We start from the raw sequence: 8,381 nt of genomic DNA, 5'->3' as shown, positions 1-8,381 counted from the left end.
AACCCACTACCTTGATTTCCTAATTTTCAAAATGATTGATTTTTTTTTTTTTTAAATCTACACATTATGGCAAAATTTTGATATTGAGGTAAGTAGGATGTTTATATAGCAAATGAGTTAATGTTGTGGCGTTATCTAAGTGGATTATCACTTTAAAAAAAAAAAAAACTCATTTCCACGTTGTTAAAATATTGTCTAAAGAGGGTTTGAATTGCGTTGAGTGTATTGCTTTCAAAATATTTTCTTTGAACAAAAATACATTTTATAAAATGAATTTGATAAACAAATTTAAAACACAACAAAGGTAAATAGATATTTAGAGAGAACCCACAATTTGTTTAAAACTAGTTCATAGTCGAACCTTGTTGCTACATATTTAGTCCCCTCACTTGTGTCCTCGTAAGCTTAACTCAATTGGTATGGACAATATATAATATATGTAAGGTCCGGGACTTAAACCTCGCGATGGACCACCACAAGAAAAAGATCTCTCACTTGTCAAAGATTTCACCATTCTGACAAAAGGAATTATTTAATCGACTCTAACCAACTACGTTCCAAACAACCTTTCTCTAATCTAGAAACTAACAATGATACGATCAATCTACCAATATAAATCCATTATAGTCTTCTATAATCCGACAATTAAGTTTGTGTTTAATTAACACAATTTTTTAACACAAGTCATAATCGGGCTTAGGCTAACTATATTTGAAAATATCTCATCTATTGATTTTACTTATTTTTAACACAAGGTGGAACTTCCAAGAAATGGTACCCAAAATTAGATAAGAAAAATGTTATTCGTTACAATTTACAAACATACTTGGAGTACCTTTTTATTTTATTTTTTTATCTTTTCATTTAGCGGTTCTCTTTTTCTACAATAACAACTTCCAGCGCGTTTCTCTTAAAATCTCTTTCTTTTTCACATTACAGATATGAACGGTCATCCCAAACTTAAAATAAATAAAAGATTGTTATCTCATGAGCAACCCCATACTTGAAACTTTTATTAAGACTAGATAAAAAATTCCGTACCTAACTCCATGCAATTTTTGATAAAAAAAAAAAAAAGAAAACCAGATAATCACACATAAAAAATTGAAGTGTTTAGGCTCAAGACAAGATTTCTTAGTTAGGATACAAAAGAGAATTCAGAGTCCTTTAGAATCATACTAAACAAACCAGAAGTCTGCCCCTCAAAAGTCATCATCATAAGGTTTGATGATTGTGGAAAGTATAGTCGAAGCCAAAGCTGAAGGACCAGTAGGGTCCATTCACATTACTTATGCTTCTGCCTTCTTTTAGCCGATCAAGCATATAATACAAGGTAAAAAGGGGCACACCTAATTCTCACACACTCTTACTAAGGTCTAATTTCACTCAAAGGATACTAAAACATCAAGCATAAAAATTTTAGGAGTCAGCAAATAATGAAATTTAGGGTCATGCGAGTTCTCCTCGGTCAAATGAAGTTAGACAAATACAAATACAACCGAATGTATAGTCGAATCTTTCTCAAGTCTTCTAAGATCTACGGAGGTTAACGGAATCGGTCAAAATTTAGTGGAACTTGACAATTTGACATTTTACTCGTGTTCCATTTTTATAGTGCAACTAATACATGAAGTAGCTATTAGCATAAATGCACGTTCTTAGGAGGTAATACACATGTGGATGGAAAAAACGAGAAATGTCGTGAAAGATAGAAGACCAAGCCAAACGTGGGGCGTCACGTACCCCTAACAATGGTAGAAATCACACACTACCTGTGTAATTAATCAATCAATTCTAAATTTTGTAGGCCACGATGTTTTGACTAGTAGGACTAGTGTTTTTCTATAAATACCACTTGTACATTTTTCATAAGACACAATCAATCAAACAAGTATGTTTTTGCAATTTATCCCTTTTATCTTTCTGCTTTACTTTACACTTATGCATTTCTTAGTTCACTAGTTTAAAAACCCCAAAAAATCCGTACTTAACACTCTTTGGAAGAGTTATAGAACACATAGTTGAGGGACACAATTTCTTCCTCGGAGCAATCGTTTAAAATAAAGAGCTATTAACTGATACATCGACCAAATTTTAAGTTGAACAACAATATTATATTTACTATTTATATTTGAGCTAGCAAGCATATGAATATTGAATAGGGCTGCTGGTGGATCGAACTCTATGAAGGCTCCACATACAATTCAACGCTAAGAACCTTTTTTTTTTTTTTTTTATGAATATTAACGAATACAACTAAAGAAATTCATACACTTGGCCAAATTTTGCAGCTTCCATAACGCCTCCACAATTTTTTGGTTATGTAACCTAAATAATAAAAAATAATACATAAGTCTATTAGAGACGCGCGATTTTATTTTACTTTTACCACTTCCATTCCAACATATAATAAACCCACTATTAGCAAAACAAAAATAAAAAATTAACCACTAACAAAATAAAAACTCATATATACACCCATATGATTTTCATTTGCAAATCATATCGATCTTCAACACTTAAATAAACACAAAAACAGAGAGAGAACTAATCTATTGTTCCTTCTTTGCTAAATAATATTTCATCATATTTGCCAAACTATACTTTTTTACATAGAACCATGTCTTTCTCAACCAAATTGCCTTTGGTTTTGTTACTTTCTTCTTTTCTCATCCATACATCTTTTGGTATGTATATTATCTCCTACAACTTTAAATTCCATTTCCTTGATATTTATTTATACGTATAGCATAGTATAATTTTCAATATTATTTATTTTTCTTTGACTTATTTTTCATGAATATTGTAGCTATGATGATATGTGAGGACTTGCCAAAAGAAGTGTGTGCTTTCTCAGTAGCTTCATCTGGAAAGAGATGTTTGTTGGAGACTGAGAAGAGTATCAATGCAGAACATCTGAAGTTATGGTGGAGAGAATATCAGAATACATAGAGACAGACCAATGTGTAGAAGCATGTGGTCTTGATAGAACTTCAGTTGGTATTTCATCTGATGCTTTCTTTGAGCCACACTTCACAAGCAAACTTTGTTCTCCAGCTTGTTTCTCTAATTGTCCCAATATTGTTGACCTTTTCTTCAATTTGGCCGCTGGAGAAGGTAAGACTTGTTTGTTAATGCTACTATTTTTTTTATTTACCATCATCACATACATTTGTCAAAGTCAATGTGAATAAAAAAAATATTTTACTTGCCAAGACAAATACATGATATAAGAAAATAACTAAGTGATTCAGTTCAAGTGGGTAATGAGCTCTACTCGAAGATAAATCGTTCGAGAGAACCCAATTTCAAATAATTTAAAAAATTTAATATTGTGTCTGGTCAGATTAATTGCATAGGATTCCTATTTTTTAAAGTATGGTTTTAACTCTTTTGTTTTGTTATTTACGATAATTAAGCTGCATTAATGTGACAACAGGAGTATTTTTGCCGGAACTTTGTGAGAAACACAAGATCAACCCTCGTCATGCTACAATCGAACTTACTAGCTCAGGAGCTGCACTTGGCCCTGCTTCATCGATTTCACAGGATATTGCGTTAGCACCTGCACCTATTTCTGAGATTTCAGAGGACAATGTGCCCCCACAAAAACAACCCCTTTGTGAGGATAGTCCTTTGCAATTGAATGTCACCGCATGTGGTCAAAGTCCTTGAAAGAAGATTGAATAATGGAGAGGATCTCAATCCTGTTGGCATGTCATAATCAAGATTGAAATAGTTTGTGCTTGGTATTGTTTCATTTTTATGTTATGTAATATGTTTAAAATTTTCAAATTGCAGATTTGTTTATGTTCTTTGTAACTCATTTGATATCTATCGTAAATTTTGTATCAATAAATTATGTACTTGCTTAAAACAATGATGTATCGATAAATTAAGATCATATTTGATTCCCCTTTGTCTTGATGCTGAAGTAGCTATTAATAAATTTAAGATTATGATAAAGTCTGTATTTTCTTTTTGTGTGGAGAATGTAACATATATTCACAAAGTTTGAGAAAGGCTTAAATACATAACTTTTTTATTTTTCATTTTGAGAGGAAATACAAAACTTATAGTTTGATAAATTTAAGAAGATGAAAGTATACAGAAAACAATAGGATTAAATACAATTTTTACTCTCTTATTTGATCTCATTCACTATTTTTTGTTTTCTTATTTTTTAAATCCATTACCATGATTTCCTAATTTGCAAAATGTGTTTTTTTTTTTTTTTTATTAATCTACACATTTTGAGACTAAATTTTGATAATGTTATAAGTGGGATGTTTATATAGCAAATGAATTGATACTGTGGCACTATCTAAGTGAATTATCACTTAAAAAAACTCATTTCCACAAATCCACTTAGGTTGGCCTAGTGGTGGTTTGAGATCTGGGAGTGTGCTCCTCCTTGAAGTCAATATTGTCTAAAGAGGGTTTGAATTGCGTTGAGTGTAAGTTCCTTTTAAAATATTTTCTTTGAACAAAATTACATTTTATAAAATAAATTTGATAAACAAATTTAAAACACAACAAAGGTAAATAGATATTTGGAGAGAAACCACAATTTGTTTAAAACTAGTTCATAGTCGAACCTTGTTGCTACATATTTAGTCTCCTCACTTGTCAAAGATCACCATTATGACAAAATTAGTATTTGATCGACTCTAACTAACCATGTTCCAAATATACTCAATCTACCAATATAAGTTTATTCTAGTCTTCCCTAATCCGACAATCACCTTCTAGGATACAATCTATCACTACTGGGCGTTTTAAAAAATAAGTTTGTGTTTGATTAACACAATTCGTAATCGGGCTAACAACCCTCACCACCGGTTGTGCAACACGGGCATAATAGTGTGCAAGGTAACAACTCAGTTTGGGAGAAACCGAGCGAGATGTGGTTGAAGTGCAATCTGGATGCCGCATTCCATGACCGTAACCATATTACATCTCTAGCGTGTTGTGTTAGAGACTCCTGCGGGCAATTTATTCGGGCTCAAAAGAAATGGCAGAGGGAAAATATGTCAGTTTTGGAGGGGGAGGCTGTAGTCTTACTCGAGGCCCTTCACTTTGCTGATGCGAACGGATGGGACCGGGTTGTCTTCAAGTCCGACTCATCAATTCTAATGCAAGCTCTATCATCTCCGGGCCATGGTGATTCAGAATTTTATGATATTGTTTCTAGTATTATTTATCAGTTATCTTTACATCTCAACTTCGAGGTGAAGTTTGTTAGGAAACAAGCGAACATGGTTGCTCATACTTTAGCTAGGACGTCCTGTTCATGGGCTAGTCATCGTATTTTTTTTTTATTCTTATCATTATTGTATTGAACATTGGTTAATAAATGATAATAGTTAACTTTGCTTCGGTAAAAAAAATCGTAATCGGGCTTAGGCAAACCATATTCGAAAAAATTTCATCTATTATTTTTACTTATTTTTAACACAAGGTGGAACTTCCAAAAAATGGTACCTTGAATCAGAGAATAAAATTGTTTTACTCATCACAATTCCCAGACACACTTGGAGTACCTTTTTATTTTATTTTTATTTTCAATTAGGGGTTCTCTTTTTCTACAGTAACAACTTCCAACACGTTTCTCTTAAAATCTCTTTCTTTTTCACATTATAGAGAAGAACGACCACCCCAAACTTAAAATAGATAAATAAATAAAAGATTATCTTATGAGCGACCCCAAACTTAAAACTTTTATCAAGACTAGATAAAAAATATGTACCTAACTCCAAGTAAGGTGGGTCGATTAAAACTGGGTCGTAGATTTGTAACGTGGCTATGTAACATAAAAACTCAGACTAACTGATATAGAATGATGAAGAATAATATAAATGTTTTTAGATATAGAGAATACTAAAGAATATTATGTAAACTTCTAGACACTCTACTAAATAAGACAAAATAAAGCACCAAGAAAATCTTAACTTTTCTAGATCATTCTAGTCATATGAACTAGAGTATCCATATTGTAATCAATGCTTCCATATCATTCTACTTTGTAATGTGGAACCTCACTAGAGTTGTATAAATAAGACTCATCACCATATGTTTTGACATATTTAAGAATTGAAGTCGTGAAACATTCAAATAAAAACTAATTTATTTGATAATATTAGAGTTTCTCTATTTTCTCTACCTTTCCTTTTGCTTCTAAGCCACTAATAAAGGATACAATTATGCACACGATGATCAGAAAGGTTCGGGGTATCAGATAAAACACCTCATATAATGCCAAAAAAAAAGCAATTTTGGATTAAAAAAACCGGATAGTCACTCAAAAAATTGAAGTGTTTAGACTCAAGATTTCTTAGTTAGGATACAAGAAAGAATTCAGAGTCCTTTAGAATCATACTAAACAAACCAGAAGTCTGCCCCTCAAAAGTCATCATCAAAAGTTTTGATGAATTGTGGAAACTATAGTCGAAGCCAAAGTTGAAGGGTCCATTGACATTCCTTATGCTTCTTCCTTCTTTTAGTTGATCAAGCATATAACGCAAGGTAAAAGGTGGCACCCCTAATTCTCACACACTCTTAATTTCACTCAAGGGATACTAAATCATCAAGTATAAAAATCAACCAACCTGTTTCAAATTTTAAAATTAAATCTAAAAATATATAACTTAACTTGTACGCTGGAGTCGGTAAATAGTCTAATTTAGGGTCATGTGAGTTCTCCTAAGCCAAATAAAGGCTAGACAAATACAAATACAACCAAATGAATAGTCGAATCTTTCTAAGTCTTCTAAGATCCACAATGGTTGTCAAAATCAGTCAAAATTTAGTAGAACTTGACAATTTTGCATTTTACTCGTGTTCCATGTTCATAGTGCAACAAGTATATGTGGTAGCTTAGCTATTAGCATAAATGCATGCTCTTAGGAGGTAATACGCATGTTGATGGAAGAAATGAGAAATGCTGCAAAAGATAGAAGACCAAGCCAAACGTGGGGCGTCACGTACCCCTAGCAATGGGAGGATACACACTATCCACGTAATTAATCGATCAACGCTAAATTTTGTAGGCCACAATGTTTTGGCAAGTAGGACTAATGTTTATCCACGGTGCATTTTTCATACGACACAATCAATCTAACAAGATTTTTTACGAAATGTATCCTTTTATCTTTTTGCTTTACTTTGTTGGAACAAAATATGTTTAACAATGAACCTTAAAGAGTTTTGATGATAACAAGGTATTAAAAATTGTAAATTGGACTAGCTAATATTTGTTCAAGTGTACAGGACCACAGTTAAAAAGTTACATCATTAATTGGTTCTGAATGAGCAAATAAAGAGCAAAAGAAAATGAAGCTTAGGTGATTCTGAAGGCAATACGCTCCTGAAAGTAAAAGCGCTCCTGAAGAAATAGCGCTCCTGAAGAATAGTGCTCCTGAAGACAAGAGGTCCAGAAGCCACATTATCAGAAGCTGCATCATCAGAAGCTGAAGAAGTTGCACCATCAGAAGCTGCAGTAGTTGCTTCATCAGAAGCTGCATCATCAGAAGCTGCCTCATCAGAAGTCATTTCACCAGAAGCTGAAGATCAACTAGATTTGCAAAAGATTCAAAGATTGAAGAATCTACATTGCAAAAGCTGTCTATTGGATTCGAAAACACAGCAGAAAATTAGTGGAACATTGCAACGGTCATTTCAAAGGTGTTTGAAGGCATGTGCTTGCAATTTGGACGAAAGCGTTGACATTGTACTTTGTACGAATTGTACAACCACGTTCTCCACTACTCTGTTTTGTGTCCACGCTACAAGACAAGAAAACAGCTCCAGAATACAGCTTCGCCTGCATAGATGTTCCTTTGGATAAGGAATGGATTTCAAATTGGTTCTTCATAGGACAACAACCAAATCAGGCAAAATATCATTGGTGAAAGATCAAGCTTCAACAACGACTCTTTGGTGCGCTGGCAATTTCACAACGTCTCTTTCACACCTCTATATAAAGGAGTGAAGACTTAGAGTTTTGGTAATGCAAGAACGCTGAACGAAAGACTCACAACATTTTTACAAGTGCCAAACCTCTGCTGAAATTGTTCTGCATTCACTTAGAATTTCTGTGTCTCAAGTCATATCTTAGAAATTCTTAAGTCCATTGAGTCTGTATCTGATTTATATTGTGAGCACCTCTGATTGTATATCAAGTGTTCAACCTTAAACAATTTTCTGTGTAATTTTGTTTAGTTAGGAAGTCTCTTGCAGTTGTGCTTGAGCAGGAAGTCTCTTGATTGTGTTCTTGAGCAAAGGAAGTCTCTAGCTTGTGTGCTTGAGCAAAGGAAGTCTCTTGCTTGTGTGCTTGAGCAATTGTAATCAGATATTACTCTTAGTGAAATCTCCTTGGAAGT

General features: G+C 33.2%; 1 pseudogene across 1 annotated transcript; it reads left to right on the top strand.

Moving 5' to 3' along the window:
- The first annotated feature begins 2,524 nt into the window (after window positions 1–2,524).
- LOC146926569 (uncharacterized) lies at window positions 2,525–3,895 on the top strand (annotated as a pseudogene). The gene is made up of 3 exons (XR_015008134.1): window positions 2,525–2,687; window positions 2,810–3,117; window positions 3,440–3,895. The product of XR_015008134.1 is annotated as an uncharacterized LOC146926569 (transcript).
- Window positions 3,896–8,381: the final 4,486 nt, after the last annotated feature.

Source organism: Medicago sativa, chromosome 4 (genome assembly GCF_051527215.1).
Source record: "Medicago sativa cultivar Bolivia chromosome 4, Bolivia_mono, whole genome shotgun sequence".
In the NCBI taxonomy this organism is placed as follows: domain Eukaryota; kingdom Viridiplantae; phylum Streptophyta; class Magnoliopsida; order Fabales; family Fabaceae; genus Medicago; species Medicago sativa.
The sequence above is the reverse complement of the archived record's forward strand: the minus strand, read 5'-3'. Positions and strand labels throughout refer to the sequence as shown.